Raw genomic sequence first — 22,175 nt, forward strand, 5'->3', positions numbered from 1 at the left:
ACACAGAAAAAGGCCCTCCAGGCACTTCTTTGGGAAAGGCCGACACTGACGCATCCGACGAAGTGGGGATTCACCCACGAAAGCTCATGCTCCAATATGTCTGTTAGTCTGTGAGGTGCCACACGACTCTTTGCTGCTTTTGCAGACACTGTGTTTCTCAGGTCAGCTACTGAGGGGGGCCGAGACTCTCTGGGCACAAGAAGTCGAGTTCCCAGTGAGATGTGAGACTTAATTCTCTGGAGCCAGGTGCAGGGCTTTGGCAGGGAGGCTCAGGCATGGGGGATTGGGGTGCAGCGGACGGACCGGCTGTCTAGGTGCAGAGATTTATTCGCACTGAGGAGGAGGAGGAGGAGGAATCCTGCTGACAGGCAGTGTCCAGGGCTGGTGCAACCACTAGGCAAACTAGTCGGCCGCCCAGGGTGCCAAGTGGTTGGGGCACCATAAAGCGCACTCAGGGGAGGCGGGGGAGTGGAGGTGAGCTGTGGCAGGGGCTGGGGGAGGTGCGGGGGGAGGGCTGCCCGCAGCAAGTAATGGGGGGCGGGAGTGTGTGTGCAGGGGAACCGCTCCCTGTCACAGCTCACCTCTGGCCCATCTTCTCCCCTGAGCACGCCGCCCCCGCTCTAATTCTCCTCCCCTCCCAGGCTTGCTGCACTAAACAGCTGATTGGCACCGCAAGCCTGGGAGGCGGGAGAAGTGGCGCGGCGCCGGCGCGCTCAGGGGAGAAGGCGGAGCGGAGGTGCGCTGGGGGGGGACGCTGCGGCCGGGGGGGCTGCCCGGCTCTTCCTCATGGCCCCCGCCCCTGCTCTGCCCCCGCCCCACCCCCCCTGCCCCTGCACTCACTGCATGGTAAGTGGAGTGACCCAGCCCCAGCCTGGTCCACTCCCCTGGCTCCCAGCCACGCTGCTGGCGAGTGCTGTGGGGCGGTTCCCCCCCTCCCCCCAAGCTTGGGAACCAGGGGAGCAGAGCAGGCTGGGGCCCCAGGCCTGCGTGGGGGGAAGCAGAGGGGGGCTGGTCCCAGGCCATCATGGGACCAGAGGGGCTGGCTACTTCCTGCGGGAAGGGGAGTGACCCAGCCCCAGCCTGCTCTGCTCCCCTGGCTCCCAGGCTTGTGTTGGTGTGGGCTGGATTTGTGCGGGTGTTTGTGTATATTAGCAATTGTGTGTGTGTGGCTGGATTCATGCATGTGTTTGTGTATGTTTGCAATTGTGTGTGTGTGCATGCTTTGCTGCCCTCTGCCGGCGCGACAACCATTTCTTCGTATGTCACAGCCCCCATACCGTTGACCCCGGTGGTGATTTCCCCATGTTACAAGGGCTGGCTGGCCTGACCCTTCTCCCCTCGGCGGAGTGTGGCAGGGGCTGCAGCTCACCCCCTGTGGGGCAGGAGTGCCAAGGTGCAGGCACTGGGCTCCGATGACCTGGAGAGCAGCTCAGGTGAGGCGGGGCAGGGCATGTGGTGTCCGTTCTGCGTTGCCTGGTGCTGGGCCATTGCACAATCCCCAGCCACGCCGCACAGCGCGCCCCAAGAGGGGGCAGGGGGCCAAGCAGATGATCCAGCACGAGGGGATCATTCTCATTGGAAGCTGTCCAGTGGCAGTGAGTTCCACAGGCCTTGGCACATGCTGTGTGGGGCAGGAGGTCCTTGTATTTGGAGCAGTGGGAGTGAACTGTGTGCTGTTGTGTCTCTGAGCACGATTGTGAATATTATGGTGTGTGTGGGGGGGTGATTGTGAGTGTGGCTTGAGGGGTGATTGTTGCTGTCTTTGGGGGTTGGGATAGCATGTCCCTCTGGGTGTGTTGTGTGTGAGTGTTCTTGGTATTGTGTGAGTCCCTTTGTGCATGTGTGTGTGTGTGTGTGTGTGTGTCACTTGCGGCAGAATATAAAATCCTGCAAAGCCATTTCCTACTAGTTAGCCCAGCAACACACTGATACAAACAGTGTCACAGACACACACACACACAGAGCGGGGCTCAGCCCCACCAGCAGGGGGCAGCAGGGACACACACGTCTCTCCTGGGCCAGCTTGGACAATTTCCCATCACGACCCGGCACAGCGCTGGTGCCCCCACATGGGGGTGGGCAGCGACCGGGCGTGAGGGGGGGCAGATGTGCTGGATTCAGAAGGAAGCACTTTGGGAAAATCAGTCACGGCCCTTAGCAGAGCTGAGACACAGACCCAGTGACCCCTGCACCACCCTGGGAGGGGAGTGGGGTCGAGTGGTCAGAACAGGAGGGGGCTGGGCACCAGGACACCTGGGTTCTATCCCTGGCCCAGGGAGTGGAGGGGGTCTAGAGCAGGGGGACTGGGAGCCAGGACTCCTGGGTTCCATTGGGGAGACTGTTTTTACCTGTGCTTCCCTCCCTAGAGATCCCAGCCCAGCCCCCTAGTGGAGAGTGAGTGGGAGCAGAGGAAGTTACTCTCCCACTTCAGAAACATGATTCAACCTCCCCTCTACCATGGGCTGTGACATCATGGACCTCCCCCTCCCCAAGGCAGACAGTAGAAGCCCCGCCCACCAGAGAATGTGGGGGGTCTAGTTGCACCCACAACAATCCCACTCATGGTTGCAAAGAAACCCCAGAAACCACTGCTAGGACAGGATCTGCTGCTTTCTTTTCACCATGAGCTGCTCCCGGCCAGGCACCACACCCCATTCACACCCCTTTGGTCACTACGTAGCTCAGTGGCAATCACTGCCCCGAAGTGACTCCGGTGCAGGCACCCACAGCACGAACTCCCCACACCGGATTCTGTCCACACGCAGAGAATTCTCTCCGCCGGGCTCCCTCGGTTCCTCTCGCTGCTCCCCGTCCTGCCGCCAGACACTGCTCATCTGCATAGCCCCGCCCACGGACACGTGACACCTTCTGTCGTTTTGGTCTCAAGTGAAGGAGTCGCCTGCGGGGAGTGAGCACGTCACCCCACGTCACAGCCCCAGCGCACGTCACAGCCGCTGGGCGGGGATTGTCTGTGAGCCCGGCGCTGGGGGCGGGGCTTCAGGGAGAGACCCACCCCCATAGACCTGCAGGGGCAGGGGATATTGGGGTGAGGAGGGGAGAAGGGGGGTTGGCAGAGACCCAGCCTGGGGTGCAGGGGAAATGCGGTGGGGTGGAGGGATATTTGTGGGGTGGGGGTGGGGTGTGTGAAATGTTGGTCCAGGGAAACTGAGTCACTCCCAGGACATCGTGTGCAGGGAGAGCACAGGGGCAGGGCGAGAGACCCCGCCCCAGCCCCACAGAGCCCCTGTGGGATCTTGCGGGCCGGGGAGGGGATGGTGGGGGGAGAGACCCAGCCCCATAGACCCCTAGAGGCAGCGGGATATGGGGGGGCAGGAGAGGGGATGGCAGAGGAGACACCCATCTACATAGACCCCTAGAGGCAGGAAATGAGGGGAGAAGGGGGAAGGGAGGGATCCAGCCCTATAGACCTGTAGGGGCAGGAGATATTGGGGGTAGGAGGGGAGAAGGGGGGTTGGCAGAGACCCAGCCCGGGGTGCAGGGGAAATGGGGTGGTTTGGAAGGAACTGGGGAGGAGAAGACACGCATTGGGGGACACATGTTGGGACAGGGAAACTGATTCACTCCGAATACATGCAGAGCAGGGCAGGGCGGAGGCAGATCATGCTGGTCCCAGGGTAATTTCGGGGGGGTTCTGATTCCCCACTCAGCCGGGGGGCTCCCCTCTGGGCTGAGGAGCCCTGGGGTGGGGCGGGTGCAGGGGGTGTGTGTGTGTGTCAGGCTGGGGGAGCTGCCTGGGCAGAGGGGCTGGAACTGGGGGGGCTCCCAGCACCAGCACACCCAGCGTGTGGTTGAGGGGGGGCAAGCTGCAGGGGGGGCTCTGCTGGTCACCGCGAGGGCAGCAGGCAGCCCAACCCCTCCCCCACTCTACCCCCTCGCCTCCCAGAGCTGGGGGGAACCCAGGAGTCCTGGCTCCCAGCCCTGCCCCCGAGTGGGGAGAGAGGAGGCCAAGGGAGAAGCAGGCGGGGCGCTGGGGCGCGGGGCTGCGGGGTGGGCGGTGCAGGGCTGTAATTTTATAGTCTTGCAGCCCGACCCCCATTACCCTGCGTCAGCTGACCCGGGCTTTGCGACAGGTGCCCTGGGTGTGTTAATCACAGTGTAGACATAACGTTAGGCTACGTCTCCAGTGCAATGAAACACCCTCGGCTGGGCCGGGTCACATTAATCAGTGTCATGTGGCTTGGCCTGGAGTAAAGTTGCAGTGTCCGTGTCTGGGCTCAGGCTCAGTCCCCTGGTCTAGGAGCCCAGAAGGGTGGGAGGGACTTTAGCGAGTGGAAATGGTAAAACCGCAGTGGAGTATTACCCTGGACTCATGGCATTTTTCCATTGGTCTGTCTGCTCTGGGGCAGGGACAATAACACGTCCTGCTGCATTCGTTATTTCAAAGGGCGGTTTAGGATTTTCATTCTCAGACACTGGGCACAAAGCAGGACTCAACCCTCGGCATAAACTAAATGAGCTGCCCACAGATTCTGGCAACTGCAATGAGCCATTTGGTGTGAGAGCTCGGACCTGCCCCTATCCCAGTTTTGGTGTCCTCATTAGAAAAAGATGTTGTGAAATTGGAGCTGGGGCAGCAAAGAGCCATCAAATGTTCTGAGGGCTGGAGAAAAATGCCTTCTAGTGAGCTACTGAATGAGCTCAACCTGTTTAGCTGATCAAAAGATTGAAAGGTGACGTCATTGAAGTGTTGAAGGACCTTAATCGAGAGAAAAGATTGGGTATTAAAGCAGAGAAAGGCATAACAAGCCCCAATGGCTGGACGGTGAAAAGAGACAAATTCATATTACAACTAAGGCACAAATATTCAACAGCGAAGATGATTCACCACAGGAACAAGCTATCAGGGAAAGCGGTGGATTCTCCATCTCCTGATGTCATTTAATGAAGACTAGATGCCTTTCTGGAATGTGTTTGCCCGAAAAGTAGCTATTGTGTCATACAGGAGGCCTGTGATAAGCCTGAAAAACTGAGTGTAGCATTGGGAGCAGTGTCTGATGTTTTCCTGTCTAGCCGGCTTGCTTCCTAGAACGAACGCTCCTTGAGTGGGGTGATCCACAGGGAGTAGCTCAAACCTCCAAAGTGCCTGGCCAGGGGCAGGACATTAGCACAGCAAGGGATGGGTGTGGCAGTGACATCACAAAGGCCTTTTACAGAACCTCAGACTATTGGTCAAAGGTGGTGGTGACCTCACAGAGAGATGCTGACATCAGCCAGGCAGGATGGGGCGAGGGGCCAGGGAAACCTCAGAGACCCCTGTGGCTTTGCTTCAGCAAGTCTCCTTCTCCAGGTCTCTCTCTGAGGACTGAGAGAGTATTCGGGTTCACGTACGTGAGCGCCAGGAGGAACCTCTTTCGAGTTTTCTCCATCCCTTTTAGTGATTTTACTAGAAAACAGCCGTCCCTGTTTAGAAGGTAAGAGCCTCCTCAAGGTTTGAAACCTGTTCAGTCTGATCCATCTGGTGACAGTTGAATTCTAGGCATGGAAAACACGAGCTTAAGGAGGCCGAATTTTATTCTGCTCCTGGGATTTTGTCCCTTAGAATCACTGGGGACATTGGGGTTTGTCTTTTTTCTTTCACCTCTTCCTCCCTCTCTCCCTCCTTTCTCTTTGTCTCTTGCTTCTTTTGTCCTTTTCCTGTTCCCCTCCCAACACCAGGAGGTGCGTGTCATGGAGGAGTGCTCTACAGCTTCCACTGTGGGAGGTCCACCCAAAAATGTGGGGCTGAATTAGTACTCAGCCAATTTTGTGGGCCCCAGCACCAAACGTTTCTGTTCCCCTCCTAATACCAGGAGCGGGGTGTGTGTGTGTTGCGGGGGAGTGCTCTGCACCTCCCACTGTGGGAGGTCCACCCAAAAATGTGGGGCTGAAATAGTGCTCTGGCAGTGATCCCCACCGGTGACCTGGGCCATCCATTGGGCTCTCTGGTGAGAACCTTCAGCCTCCCGTCCTCAGTCTCTACCCTGATTGGCTGAGCAGGGGGTTACTGATAGGAAGGAGACTCAGGTGCTTGTTGTTCTCTTTGAAGACCAAGTAAATAAGTCAGAACCAGTCATATGTTTGACAAATTTTCCTGCTTCTCTGCATTAATTGTCTCTGAGCAGTTCATGATTCTCTCTAACATTGAGAACTGGTTAAAAGACAGGGAACAAAGGGTAGGAATAAATGGTAAATTCTCAGAATGGAGAGGGGTAACTAGTGGTGTTCCCAAGGGTCAGTCCGAGGACCAATCCTATTCACCTTATTCATAAATGATCTGGAGAAAGGGGTAAAAAGTGAGGTGGCAAAGTTTGCAGATGACACTAAATTGCTCAAGATAGTTAAGACCAAAGGAGACTGTGGAGAACTTCAAAAAGAGCTCACACAACTAAGTGATTGAACAACAAAATGGCAAACGAAATTTAATGTGGATAAATGTAAAGTAATGCACATTGGAAAAAATAACCCCAGCTATACATACAATATAATGGGGGCTAATTTAGCTACAACAAATCAGGAAAAAGATCTTCGAGTCATCATGGATAGTTCTCTGAAGATGTCCACGCAGTGTGCAGAGGCAATCAAAAAAGCAAACAGGATGTTAGGAATCATTAAAAAGGGGATAGAGAATAAGACGGAGGATATATTATTGCCCTTATATAACTCCATGGTACACCCACATCTTGAATACTACGTACAGATGTGGTCTCATCTCAAAAAAGATATACTGGCATTAGAAAAGGTTCAGAGAAGGGCAATTAAAATTATTAGGGGTCTGGAACGGGTCGCATATGAGGAGAGATTAAAGAGGCTAGAACTTTTCAGCTTGGAAAAGAGGAGACTAAGGGGGGACATGATAGAGGTATATAAAATCATGAGTGATGTGGAGAAAGTAGATAAGGAAAAGCTATTTACTTACTCCCATAATACAAGAACTAGGGGCCACCAAATGAAATTAATGGGCAGCAGGTTTAAAACAAATAAAAGGAATGTGCGCTTCACACAGCGCCCAGTCAACTTGTGGAACTTCTTGCCTGAAGAGGTTCTGAAGGCTAGGACTATAACAGGGTTTAAAAGAGAACTGGATAAATTCATGGAGGTTAAGTCCATGAATGGCTATTAGCCAGGATGAGTAAGGAATGGTGTCCCTAGCCTGTTTGTCAGAGGGTGGAGATGGATGGCAGGAGAGAGATCACTTGATCATTACCTGTTAGGTTCACTCCCTGGGCTGCTTCTGCTCTACAACTATGATTGTCTTTTTACACCAAAATCACTAACTTGAGCAGCCAATTCCATGTACAGTCCTAGTGGATGTAAGACACAGGTAGCTTTTGCCTCAGGGTAGCTTGGCGGCATCAACCCTCTCTCCCCGACCTGGAGCTGATGAACATTCCTGGCTGGAGGGACACACGCTCCTATGAGTCAAAAGGAAAGGAGTTGATAGAAAAGATCACAGGACTGACCCCAAAGAAGGGGGAGCTGCAAAAGGCAGAAGGAGGCAATTCATCTGGGGGAGCTGAGAGACCACGGTGAAGATGGTGCAGAGATCACTATACTGGAATTAGCAAATGTGATTTTTTAAAAAACAAATATTTGGCCAGCCCTAATCAAGGCATTTCTCACAGTTCTCTCCCATTTGGATTTTCTGATATCTAATAGGGAATGACCTCTGATTGAAGCTTTTCCCAAATGCAGAGCATGTGCAGAATCTCTCTCCACTGTGGATTCTACGACGTATGACAAGGTCTGAGCACTCAATGAAGTTTTTCCCGCACTCAGAGGATGTGTAGGGTCTCTCTTGTGTGTATTTTACGATGTGAGATAAGGTTTGAGTTTTGACTGAAGCTTTTCCCACACTCAGAGCACGTGCAGGGTGTCTCTCGTGTGGATTCTCTGATGTACGATAAGATTTGAGCTCCGATTGAAGCTTTTCCCGCACTCAGAGCATGTGTAGGGTGTCTCTCCGGTGTGGATTCTCTGATGTACGATAAGGTCTGAGCTCCATTTGAAGCTTTTCCCGCACTCAGAGCATGTGTAGGGCGTCTCTCCGGTGTGGATTCTACGATGTTTAATAAGGTCTGAGCTCCGATTGAAGCGTTTCCCGCACTCAGAGCATGCGTAGGGCGTCTCTCCAGTGTGGATTCTACAATGTGTGATAAGGTCTGAGCTCCAACTGAAGCTTTTCCCACATTCCGAGCATGTGTGGGGCTTCTCTCCTGTGTGGATTCTATGATGTTTGATAAGGGATGATCTCCGACTGAAGCTTTTCCCACACTCAGAGCATGTGTAGGGCAGCTCTCCTGTGTGGATTCTACGATGTGTGATAAGGTGTGAGCTCTGATTGAAGCTTTTCCCACACTCCGAGCATGTGTAGGGCGTCTCTCCAGTGTGGATTCTACGGTGTGTGATAAGCTTTGAGCTGCAACTGAAGCTTTTCCCACACTCAGAGCATGTGTAGGGCAGCTCTCCTGTGTGGATTCTACGATGTGTGATAAGGTGTGAGCTCTGATTGAAGCTTTTCCCACACTCAGAGCATGTGTAGGGCATCTCTCCAGTGTGGATTCTACGGTGTGTGATAAGGTTTGAGCTGCAACTGAAGCTTTTCCACACTCCGAGCATGTGTAGGGCAGCTCTCCTGTGTGGGTTATCTGATGTGCGATAAGGGTAGAGCTCTGATTGAAGCCTTTCCCACACTCAGAGCACATGTAGGGTCTCTCCTCTGTGGATTCTCTGATGTGTGAAAAGGTCTGAGCTCTCATTGAAGCTTTTCCCACACTCATGCCATGTGTAATGTGTCTCTTCCAAGTTGATTCTCTTGTGTGTAATAAGGTCTGAGAGGCTACTTAAGTTTTCCTCTGGACTCTGCTGAGTCTCACAGGCTTTTTCTTTTTCTGGCAGTGCACAACTCCCGGAAACATTCCCTTTGGATCTTCCTGATAATGTCCTATGTGATTCTACTTGCTCATCATCTTCCTGTTGAGGATTCTCCTCATTCTCACTCACCATCCCAACACCTGATGGGAGACAGAGAGAATCCAGACATAGGTCACTCCCTGCGCCAGAGAGAAAGGAAATCTCAGAGACAGGAAGGGAAAAAGGGATGAACAAACCAAAATATGTGTGGGAGAGATCAAACTTATCAGGAGCTCATTTTCCCCAAACCCTTCCCCAGAGGAGAGAGGAAGGGATCAGTTCTGGGTGTGTATCTCACCACAACACTCAGGGGAAAGCGAGATTGGGGAGGGACCTGCTGCCAGTTGTCAGTTAGGGTAGGTGGGAAGCCATGAGTGACATCTGCCTAATGATTCCACATCTGAAGGGAACAATCCTGAATTTGGAGAGCTCACAAGGTCTTTGTAGGGCATCCCAAATATTTCCTGTATTCATGGACAGTTTTTGAGATGGTTTAACCAATCCCTCACCTGTGCAGGCAGCTCTCAGGAGCACTTCTTTCTCAGAGCCCTGGAGGTCTGGGACCCACAGCTCTTCCCCTCGTTCCAGCTGCGAGATCACATCAGGTTTGGAATTTAGAAACCCTACGTCAGGTAAAGAAAACAAGGGAGGTCAGTGGAATTTGTGGAATACTTGTCACAAAGAATAGTCCACGGTTTTAACCCCAGATCATTTTTAAGCAGTAACGTCCCAAGGCCGGCTTCCTTGGCTCAAAGTGGCAGGAGAGTTATTATTATTATAAATCATATGCATTACCTTAGTGCCTAAGGACCAGCTAACAGTGGATCCCCATTGTGCTAGGCAAAGTACAAACACAGAATAGTAGATGGCCCATGCCCTGAACGATTTACAATCTAACTAGACAAGACAACCACAGAATGGGGGAATGGGGTAGAACCACCAGATAACGAAATAGATCTTAAGATGCTTAAAGAAAATTTAGTTTGATAGCATCCTGTCTGGCAAGAAATCACTTATCAACGGTTATGGTACCCTCATTTCTATATTGTTTTATCTTTATGTCCACCACTTTTCTGGTTCTCTAATTGTTTCTGCCTGCGGTATAATTAATTTTGCTGGGTGTAAGTTAATTAGGGTAGTATGTATGTATGTATGCTTCACTCAGCAAAACTGAGATCCTCCCATGGACAGGTGACAATTATTCCCTTGTCTCTGTCGGGTATTCCATTGATGTAGGTTGGTCCCAGCCTGTCCTTAATGACCCATTCATATCACCCCAAGACAGCTCCGTGACAAAACACCTCATGTCTCCTCCTCTTTATAATCATAGCAATACCAACCACAGAGGGAAACTGAGGTGTGTATTGGCATCATAGAAGTATCACCAAAATTCCTGCCTCTATCACACACACGGCTCACAGCCCCTGGAGAGAAAGCAAAGCACGGGAACTGGATGTTAGTCCAGTGAACACAGTGGAGAACAAGCTGCAATCCTCACACCCTGGTCAAACAGGAGAGGCTGGACATAGAGAGGGGCTGGCTAGAGGCCTGATACCCAAGAGGCCATTGCTTGAGCAGACCATGGAGGCAGTTCAAAGGCTTCGCTACCCCAGAACTGTGACATCGCAAAAGCAGATTTGGGGAATTAGGAAACCTAGTGACTCAGGTGTAATGGGAGGGAGAATTAAACTCCCCCAGTGTGTGGAGAAGGCTGGGGAATTAAACACTAAAATTCAGAAGCAACAGCCCCTAATTCTTCCGGAAAAGGAGAGTGTAAGAAACAAGAACTGGGCCACGCAAGCTCCGGAGGGACAGGCTCAGAGATCCAAGGAGCCTGGAGGGAAGACAGCTTGTGGCTGCTGCAGATGGGGAGAGGGGGGGACAAGACTCTCCAAACTCTCACTCCTGTTGACCCGACCTGATTTTATCATCTACGACCACCATGTCTTGTGGGCAATTTTATACTCACTAGAGGGAAAATGTCATGATCACAATATTGCTCGTTAGCTTGGAACATGCGTGGAGGGGCAAGGAGGCGATGCAGGTCTACACTACAGCCGGGATCGACGCTCTGAGATCGATCCACCCATGGTCGATTTACCGGGTGTAGTAAACACCCGCTAAATCGACTGCAGATCGCTCTCCAGTCGACCCCTGTACTCTATCCAGATGAGAAGAGTAAAGTAAGTCGACCCCCTGCAGCTTACACCCTGTGGTAACGTGATCTAAGAGCGCTGACTCCAGCTACTTTATTCACGTAGCTGGAGTTGTGCAGCGAGGTCGACTGACTGCGGTAGTGTAAACATAGCCAAAGCTTGCTACAGTTAAGGGCCATATATTAGGTGGAGGCTTTGTGGGAGTAGCTATGCTGAAGTCTGGGATTTATCTGAATAGGCCTAAGGAGAGAATCCCAAGTCAGATATTTTGCACCCTGATTTTGAGAAACTAACGAGTAACCACAAACAGGTGCAACACGCCACAGGATTCTGAAAGCGGGGTGGGGGGGAGGACGAGGGCGGGCTTTAGCAATTAGGTTGCTATGCAGTATCTCAGCAGTTGGACGCATTCATATATTGGAATTATTAATAACTAACTGATGTAAATCATGAGTATTAATGCTTGATGCTAAATTATGGACTTCCCAAAGGCCACATATGGGTTGGGGCAGCTATTGACATTATTGTAATCAGAGTAAAGGAGCAGATATGGTATATAGCCATCCTATTACCATAATAAAGTGGGTAAATTACCTTTCCTAGTGACCATTTTTTCATTTTGTTGGGTCCCTGAGATAGGGTCAACTGAAGCAGGGCCTCCCTTCTGATGGGCTCCCTTGCCCCTTGATCTTCGTTTCCAACGGTGTCCATAACTGGTAAGTATGCACAGGGCAAGACCCTCTTTACTATATAGTCTAATTGTTACGTGTATTGAGCCTTGCCTATGATTTCCATTATAACTGTCTGTATTAAATCACGTTTCTGTGTGTTTCACCAAATTTCATCCCCTCAATTAACTTTGAAGTAGCCATCTACAAGGACAAGCTGTACCCCAATACGTCATCCTATAGCCATAAAAATTGTACAGGCTACACCACCACCCTGTGTCATCATCAACAAAGTGCCCATTTGTGCCTGGGTAGCGGCCCCGCGATGGGAGGGAGGATGCAGCAAGGACTCCGGATCGGTGGCCAGGGTCGCTGTGCACAGAGATGGGGAGGTTATATGGGGAGGGGGGGCATGAGCGCGAGAGGGAGGTCAAGAGTTAAAATAATAATATTTAGGAAAAAAATGTATAATGAAGCGAAACATGCGTGGAGGGGCAAGGAGGTCCTGGCACAGTCAGGGAATTATGATGTAATTGGAATAACAGAGACTTGGTGGGATGACTCACATGACTGGAGTACTGTCATGGATGGATATAAACTGTTCAGGAAGGACAGACAGGGCAGAAAAGGTGGGGGAGTGGCGTTGTATGTAAGAGAGCAGTATGACTGCTCAGAGCTCCAGTATGAAACTGCAGAAAAACCTGAGAGTCTCTGGATTAAATTTAGAAGTATGAACAACAAGGGTAATGTCGTGGTGGGAGTCTGCTACAGACCACCAGACCAGGGGGATGAGGTGGACGAGGCTTTCTTCCAGCAACTAACAGAAGTTGCTAGATCACAGGCCCTGGTTCTCATGGATGACTTTAATCACCCTGATATCTGCTGGGAGAGCAATACAGCAGTGCACAGACAATCCAGGAAGTTTCTGGAAAGTGTAGGGGACAATTTCCTGGTACAAGTGCTGGAGGAACCAACTAGGGGAAAAGCTCTTCTTGACCTGCTGCTCACAAACAGGGAAGAAATAGTAGAGGAAGCAATAGTGGATGGGAACCTGGGAGGCAGTGACTATGAGATAGTCGAGTTCAGGATCCTGACACAAGGAAGAAAGGAGAGCAGTAGAACAGAGACCCTGGACTTCAGAAAATCAGACTTTGACTCCCTCAGGGAACTGATGGGCAAGGTCCCCTGGGAGAATAACATGACGGGGAAAGGAGTCGAGGAAAGCTGGCTGTATTTTAAAGAATCCTTATTAAGGTTGCAGGAACAAACCATCCCAATGTGTAGGAAGAAAAGTAAATATGGCAGGCGACCAGCTTGGCTTAACAGTGAAATCCTTGCTCGTCTTAAACACAAAAAAACAGCTTACAAGAAGTGGAAGATTGGACAAATAACCAGGGAGGAGTATAAAAGTATTGCTCAGGCATGCAGGAGTGAAATTAGGAAGGCCAAATCACACTTGGAGTTGCAGCTATCCGGAGATGTTAGGAGTAACAAGAAGGGTTTTTTCAGGTATGTTAGCAACAAGAAGAAAGTCAAGGAAAGTGTGGGCCCCTTGCTGAATGAGGGAGGGAACCTAGTGACAGAGAATGTGGAGAAAGCTAGTGTACTCAATGCTTTTTTTGCCTCTGTCTGCACAGACAAGGTCAGCTCCCAGACAGCTGCACTCTGCAGCACGGTAAGGGGAGGAGGTGACCAGCTCTCTGTGGAGAAAGTAGTAGTTCGGGACTACTTAGAAAAGCTGGACGAGCACAAGTCCATGGGGCCGGATGCACTGCATCCGAGGGTGCTAAAGGAGTTAGCCGATGAGATTGCAGAGCCATTGGCCATTATCTTTGAAAAATCATGGCGATCGGGGGAAGTCCCGGATGACTGGAAAAAAGCTAATGTAGTGCCCATCTTTAAAAAAGGGAAGAAGGAAGATCAAGGGAACTACAGGCCAGAAAGTCTCACCTCAGTCCCTGGAAAAATCATGGAGCAGGTCCTCAAGGAATCAATTTTGAACCACTTAAAGGAGGGGAAAGTGATCAGGAACAGTCAGCATGGATTCACCAAGGGCAAGTCATGCCTGACTAACCTAATTGCCTTCTATGATGAGATAACTGGCTCTGTGGATGAGGGGAAAGCAGTGGATGTGCTATTTCTGGACTTTAGCAAAGCTTTTGATACAGTCTCCCACAGTATTCTTGCCAGCAAGTTAAAGAAGTGTGGGCTGGATGAATGGACGGTAAGGTGGATAGAAAACTGGCTAGATGGTCGGGCTCAACGGGTAGTGATAAATGGTTCCATGTCTAGTTGGCAGCTGGTATCAAGTGGAGTGCCCCAAGGGTTGGTCCTGGGGCCGGTTTTGTTCAATATCTTCATTAATGATCTGGAGGATGGCGTGGATGGCACCCTCAGCAAGTTTGCAGATGACACTAAACTGGGAGGAGTGGTTGATACGCTGGAGGGTAGGGATAGGATACAGAGGGACCTGGACAAATTAGAGGATTGGGCCAAAAGAAATATGATGAGGTTCAACAAGGACAAGTGCAGAGTCCTGCACTTAGGACGGCAGAATCCCATGCACTGCTACAGACTAGGGACCGAATGGCTGGGCAGCAGTTCTGCAGAAAAGGACCTAGGGGTTACGGTGGATGAAAAGCTGAATATGAGTCAACAGTGTGCCCTTGTTGCCAAGGCGGCTAATGGCATTTTGGGTTGTATAAATAGGGGCATTTCCAGCAGATCGAGGGATGTGATCATTCCCCTCTATTCAGCACTGGTGAGGCCTCATTTGGAGTACTGTGTCCAGTTTTGGGTCCCACACTACAAGAAGGATGTGGATAAATTGGAGAGAGTCCAGCGGAGGGCAACAAAAATGATTAGGGGGCTGGAGCACATGACTTATGAGGAGAGGCTGAGGGAACTGGGATTGTTTAGCCTGCAGAAGAGAAGAATGAGGGGGGATTTGATAGCTGCTTTCAACTATCTGAAAGGGGGTTCCAAAGAGGATGGATCTAGACTGTTCTCAGTGGTAGAAGATGACAGAACAAGGAGTAATGGTCTCAAGTTGCAGAGGGGGAGGTTTAGGTTGGACATTAGGAAAAACGTTTTCACTAGTACGGTGGTGAGGAACTGGAATGCATTACCTAGGGAGGTGGTGGAATCTCCTTCCTTAGAGGTCTTTAAGGTCAGGCTTGACAAAGCCCTGGCTGGGATGATTTAGTTGGGTTTGGTCCTGCTTTGAGCAGGGGGTTGGACTAGATGACCTCCTGAGGTCCCTTCCAACCCTGAGATTCTATGATTCTATGAAACTGAACAGAAATCAAACCGGAGTGTAGGCTCTAAAGCTTGAGTAGGGATTCGGGGTTAAAGGTCTGGGATTCCCCACAGCTCCAGATCCCTAAACCTCTCCTCCCTCCCACTGACCCACCCAGCCAACGTCCTGGGTGCCCTTCCTCCACACTCCCCTCCTCTTCATCCCATTACTCTCAGCCGGCACCACCTCCCGGCACCTTGGGAACTTCTTGCCTTTCCTCCTCGTCTCTCACAACCTCATCCCTCCCTGCTGCTTCTTAGCTCTAACCCTGCACACGCCCTCCCCATGTCCTGGCACCCCAGAATTATCTACTCCCCGCTTCTCCTCCCCTCCCATAGCTCTGTTCTCCCTTCACTCGTGGGGTCCTGAATGTCAACATTATACGCTCTCCTATCAAAAACAACAAGGAGTCCAGTGGTGGCACCTTAAAGACTAACGGATTTATTTGGGCATCAGCTTTCGTGGGTAAAAAACTTCACTTCTTCAGCTGCATCTCCTATCAAAGGAGGAGCTCATCTGCCTGTCACACAAGCCAGGCATGAGTCACACACCTATTTACTTTAGAATTTTACAGCCAGCATATTTTCCTATTGAAAAGGCATCAAAGCTACAGTTATTAATGTAGTTACTAATGTAGCCAATAAAGATGCATTCAATGCAATTTTAAAATGACTGACAGCACCAAAAAAGGCACATGTCCAAAAATGATACTTATGTATGGGAGGTAAGGCAAAAAAGGGGGGCAAGGAAACTTGTCAAGACTTGTATGACAAATCAAGGTATAAAGTTATCACTACTCGGGTTCTTTAGAGACCCCACAGCTTCTAATAACCCAGGGGACAGGACTCCTCACCCAGCAAGACCACCGTCTCATAGTTCTCCTGCATGACATCCCTGTAGAGGGCTCTCTGAGCGGGGTCCAGCAGAGCCCATTCCTCTCTGGTGAAATACACAGCCACCTCCTCGAAGGTCATCGGCCCCTGAAAGAGAAAGAGTCCAACATTCAGTACCTGCTGCCCCACTCACAGTCCTATTATTCACAGAACAGCAGCACCAGGTAAATGGAAGCTCCGCGAGGCACATGTTAACAGAGTCCCACCCCACCTTGTCTAGAGCATCCAGGAGGCATCAGAGGGTAGAAAAAGACAAACTTTGTGTTTCTGAGCTGACAGACGGAGGCAGGGTCTTCACATTTATCACATACCTACTAGCCAGAGCTTAATATAGGAGATGGGGCTGTCTCTGGACCCTGCTGGTGTCTCCCTGGTAGGAATGCCAACACTCTCCAAATAAAATATATGGAAGAAAGGGGAAGTCAATAGTAAAGAATTTAAGTGAGAAGGTCAGAATTGTAGACAACTGGCTATAAGAAATCAATGGAAATACGAAGGAAGTTTTTGAACGTATATTAAGTACAAAATTAATCCTAACAACGGTAGTGGTAAATGACTAGATGGAAATGGCAGAATTATAAAAAATAATGCAGAAGAGGTAAAAGTCCTCAATCAATATTTCTCTCCTGGATTTGGAGAAAAACAGATGCTGTAACTCATATCATAAGATGTTGACGATGACACTCTTTCCATTCCAACAAGAACTCACCAGGACGTTAAACAGCAGCTATTAAAGTTAGACATGTTTAAATCAGCAGGTCCAGATAACTTGTATCCAAGAGTTTTAAAAGGCTTGGTGGAGCGGGTACCCATAGCAGCGCCTCTGTATGCCAACATCTTTATGGCTGACCTAGAACAACGCTTCCTTAGCTCTCGTTCCCTAACGCCCCTACTCTACTTACGTTACATTGATGACATCTTCATCATCTGGACCCATGGAAAGGAAGCCCTTGAGGAATTCCACCATGATTTCAATAATTTCCATCCCACCATCAACCTCAGCCTAAACCAATCCACACAAGCGGTCCATTTCCTAGACACTACTGTGCTAATACGCGATGGTCACATAAACACCACCCTATACCAGAAACCCACTGACCGCTATACTTACCTACATGCCTCCAGCTTCCATCCACGACACACCACACGATCCATTGCCTACAGCCAAGCTCTAAGATACAACCACATTTGCTCCAAGCCCTCAGACAGAGATAAACACCTACAAGATCTCTATCAAGCATTCTTAAAACTACAATACCCATCTGCTGAAGTGAAAACACAGATTGACAGAGCCAGAAGAGTACCCAGAAGTCACCTACTACAGGACAGGCCCAATAAAGAAAACAACAGAACGCCACTAGCCATCACCTACAGCCCCCAACTAAAACCTCTCCAGTGCATCAAAGATCTACAACCTATCCTTAAAGATGATCCCTCATTCTCACAGATCTTGGGAGACAGGCCAGTACTCGCTTGCAGACAGCCCCCCAAACCTGAAGCAAATACTCACCAGCAACCACACACCATACAACATAAACACTAACCCAGGAACCTATCCTTGCAATAAAGCCCGATGTCAGCTCTGTCCACATATCTATTCAAGTGACACCATCATAGAACCTAATCACATCAGCCACGCCATCAGGGGCTCGTTCACCTGCACATCTACCAACGTGATATAGGCCATCATGTGCCAGCAATGCCCCTCTGCCATGTACATTGGCCAAACCGGATAGTCTCTATGCAAAAGAATAAATGGACACAAATCTGGCATCAGGAATCATAACATTCAAAAACCAGTGGGAGAACACTTCAACCTCTCTAACCACTCAGTGACAGACATGAAGGTGGCAATTTTGCAACAAAAAAACTTCAAAAACAGACTGCAAAGAGAGACTGCTGAACTCGAATTAATATGCAAATTAGATACAATTAACTTAGGTTTAAACAGAGACTGGGAATGGTTGGGTCATTACACTAATTGAATCTATTTCCCTATGTTAAGTTCTCCTCACACCTTCTATGGGCCATCTCAATTATCACTGCAAAAAAAATTTTTCTCCTGCTGATGATAGCTCATCTCAATTGATTAGACTCTTCCAGTTGGTATGCATACTTCCACCTTTTCATGTTCTCCTGTCTGTGTGTTCCATTCTATGCATCCGAAGAAGTGAGCTGTAGATCACGAAAGCTTATGCTAAAATAAATTTGTTAGTCTCTAAGGTGCCACAAGTACTCCTGTTCTTTTTGCGGATACAGACTAACACGGCTGCTACTCTGAAACCTGTATGACATGTGTAATCCTGTGAATAATAGATAGGGGTGGGTATACTAACAGTATGGGTATTTCTATTACTTAATAAGGGTTTGGGGGGTGTTGTAATGGATGTAGGCATGTACATACTAACTGAGATAAAAGGAGAGTGACAACCCATCATACCCTACGTTACACAAGTCTCAGCAGGTTTGTCACATCCTGTCCCCTCCCTTTCTCCACCCTCAATATTTCCTGCCTCCCACCACCTCCAGCAGCTCCCACCCTCCTATGCATTTACTGCTCCTCTCCCTCCAAGCAGAGCCCACCATCAGCTCCATGATAATCTCTTACCTGAGCCAGCTCCATTGCAGCCATTTCCTGCCCCCTGGGAGGACGGGATGATCTGGAGCAAACGTGGACGTTAGTATGTAGCCTATCAGGGCGAGAAGGGCAATGTGAGAGAATTCAGACGGGGTTTTCATCCATTCCACAAGCCGATTCCCCCCAGGATTTTTCGCTGCTAATGGACATTTTAGGTTCTGCCACACTGTGAAGAACAGAGTGACCTTATTCCAGTACAGGCCTAGCCCCCTCCCACCAGGTGTAACCCTCTGAGAAATCGGGAAACCCTCCCAGTAACAGTCTCTTTTACACTTATCAAGTTTGTGGACGATATCAAGCTGGGAGGGGTAGCAAGTGGTTTGGAGGATAGGATTAAAATTTAAAATGATCTGGACAAACTGGAGAAATGGTCTGAAGTAAATATCAATAGGGACACCTGCAAAGTACACCGCTTATGAAGGAACAATCAGTTGCACACATACAAAATGGGAAATGACTGCGTAGGAAGGAGTGCTGCAGAAAGGGATCTGGGGGTCATAGTGGATCACAAAGTAAATATGAGTCAACAGTGTAACTCTGTTGCAAAAAAAGAAAACCTCATTCTAGGATGTATTAGCAGGAGTACTGTAAGCGAGACATGAGAAATAATTCTTCTGCTCTATTTCACACTGATTAGGCCACAACTGGAGTACTGTGTCCAATTGTGGGTGCCACATTTCAGGAAAGATGTGGACAAACTGGAGAAAGTCCAGAGAAGAGCAAGAAAAATGATTAAAAGTCTAGAAAACATGACCTATGAGGGAAGATTGAAAACATTGGGGTTTGTTTAGTCTGAAGAAGGGAAGACTGAGATGGGGCATGGTAATAGTTTTCAAGTACATAAAAGGTTGTTACAAAGATGAGGGAGAAAAATTGTTCTTCTTAACCTCTGAGGGTAGGATTAGAAGCAATGGCTTTAAATTGCAGCAAGAGCGGTTTAGGATGGAGATTGGGGAAAAAACTTCCTAACTGTCAGAGTGGTTAAACACTGGGATAAATTGCGTAGGGAGGTTGTGGAATCTCCACCATTGGAGATTTTTAAGAGCAGGCTGGACAAACACCTCTCAGGCATGGTCTAGATAATACTTAGTCCTGCCTTGAGTGCAGGGGACTGGACTGGTGACCTCTCGAGGTCCCTTCCAGTTCTATGATTCTATGAATCAAAGGCCAGAGAAGAGCAGAATCAAAGGAGTCACTTTGGGGGATTCTCCCTGTCATTGTCCCCAAGGCAGCTGTCTCGGGTTTACAAAGTTGTTGGATGCTCCAGCCTTTATACAGTCTCTCCTGGGAGTGCCCCTTTCATGGGCTGGGCCTAGTTTTAGCTTTTGGCAAGTGTGACCCTGGGGGCTCTGAGACTGGGCCTTCTTGCCTCAGCACATCTTGTTTCTTTCTGTGCCTCCCAGCGAGTCCAAATGAGTAGATATTCCTCATACAGACTGTGAACATAAAAATGGCCGACTGCATCAGAGCACTGGCCCATCTAGCTCAGTGGCCAATGCCAGGTGCTTCAGAGGGAAAGAACAGAACAAGGAATCATGAAGTGATCCATCCCCTGCCACCCATTCCCAGCTTCTGGCAAAGAGGGTAGACACACCATCCCTGCCCATCCTGCCTGTGACACTGGCAGATGAGGTGTTAGCTCTTGCAAAAGCCCCCATGTCTTAATTGAACATGGACAAACACATAGATGAGTCAGACTGATTCCAGCTATGTTAGTATTGTTAAAAGAGGTATTAGAATTGTAAGAATGTGATTAGACTTTATTGAATCCTTGTGAGTTGGTATCTGACTAGTTGCTGGGGGTTGGACTAGATGACTTCCTGAGGTCCCTTCCAACTCTGATATTCTATGACTGGCAGTAACCTGAACATTGCTGTGATTCGTGGGGTAAGGCGGTGGTTCTCAACCAGGGATCTTGGGCCCGCTGGGGGGACACTAGCAGTTTCAGGGGGGACAAACAAGGCCACCATTGGACTCGCTGAGGCCCAGGGCAGAAAGCTGAAGTCCCAGCGCATGGGGCTGAAGTCCAGGGCCCTGAGCCCCACCACCCAGGGCTGAAGCCAAAGCCTGAGCCATGTAGATTTGTGGGGCCCCTGTGGCATGGTGCCCCGAGAGGGGGAGAAAGTGCCCTGAGGCCTCAGCCAGAGGGCTGAGCCCTGACACACGACTGGCTCAGAGGGTCTCTGGAGTCAGGAAGGGGGAGCAGCGAGGGAAGCCTGGCAACTGATGGTTGGAGGGGTGAAGAGGTTTGGGGTATGGTGGGGGAAGAAGCATCTAGGACTGGATAACCTGGGGCTGGGCAGTCTCCATAGGGGACACTGGCTCCTCCTGTGCCCTTTCCACGCCCTCTTGCCAGTAGAGAATGTCCCCACCCCCAGCGGCAGCCGTGTCTCAGGACTCTCCCAAGCTGCACCCACTAACTCTCTTCCCATTTGGGGTCTAGCTCGGGGCAATAATTTCCCACCAAGATGAACCCAGCTGGCTGCTGCCTGTTCTGGTGCGACAGGGTGGGTGAAAGGCAGAACTGCAGCACTTCTCAGGCAGAATTTATTCTCTTCATGCAAAAAAAAAAAAAAAAAGAAATTCTGCACTGGACGTGAATTCTGTGCGTACGCAGTGGCCCAGAATTCCCACATGAGTAACTCACACCCGGCACAAACATAACCTGCTCACTCCCATCTCTTCTCCCTGTGCGTCGAGTCCCAGAGCTGCTGCTGTCAGTAATGCACACAGGCTTTCACTCCCGTCAGTGCTGGCATGACTCAATCCAGTGACAGGACTGAACCCTTATTCTCCCATCACATGGGACAGTCTCAGCTCAGGGGGAGATGAGAGGGGAAGCGGGTACAAATGGAAAAGACTCGTTGTAGCCATGTTGGTCCCAAGATATCAAAGAGAGGGATTTTAATTGGTTCTAAAAGAAATGACCTCACCCACCTTGTCTCTCCAAGAGATCTGAAAGTGGCAGGAGGAGACAAACAGGAAGACAGAGCTCAGGACTCTAAATCAAACATTTTCAAGCCCCTGGAAGAAACTACATTTCCCTTCTGCCCCAGGTATGTTTGTGTCCTATATGAGGGACGACCCCATTCCTCTCACAGCAGCAAGGGGGAGACTGCAGCCAGCCCCAGATGGTCTTTCCCCAGGCTCGGATGTGTGTTGTGAGGAAATGTGTGTGTGGTGGGTGCACGGGCTGGGTACAGCTAGACCCATCTGCAGACTGGAAAGTCAGGGCAACTCCCACACACCTTAGGGGCTGTGGGCAGGGGTAGCAGTTTTGGAGCTGGGCCTCTGTCCCCATAGGTCCCATGGCAGATGGCTCTGGCAGCATCAAGTGGGTCCGTCGCTGCAGGGGAAGGCAGGGGTAATGTCTGTGATTGGGGTGAGGATTGGAGGGGGGGTCCATGCTCAAGAATGGAATTCACCTCCCCACCCCTTTGCAGAGCCCAGCAACTAGGGATTTATCCAGGGAAGTGAATTTCACTCTGGGTGACTTTGAGCTGGCCACAAAAAGATCCTTGTGCCTTAGGTTCCACAGTGGCCCCAGGAGTCGACTAGTTCTCCCTCTCCAGACTGCCGGGGGCAGCCAGGGATAATTAGTGGGTTATGGGA

General features: G+C 50.1%; 1 long non-coding RNA gene across 1 annotated transcript; it reads right to left on the bottom strand.

Moving 5' to 3' along the window:
• Window positions 1–9,495: 9,495 nt before the first annotated feature.
• Window positions 9,496–15,939, bottom strand: LOC120375829. The gene is made up of 3 exons (XR_005586826.1): window positions 15,886–15,939; window positions 11,661–11,779; window positions 9,496–9,533 (listed from the first exon to the last, which is right to left on the bottom strand). It is a non-coding gene; the product is annotated as an uncharacterized LOC120375829 (long non-coding RNA).
• Window positions 15,940–22,175: the final 6,236 nt, after the last annotated feature.

Source organism: Mauremys reevesii, linkage group 12 (assembly GCF_016161935.1).
Source record: "Mauremys reevesii isolate NIE-2019 linkage group 12, ASM1616193v1, whole genome shotgun sequence".
NCBI lineage: Eukaryota > Metazoa > Chordata > Testudines > Geoemydidae > Mauremys > Mauremys reevesii.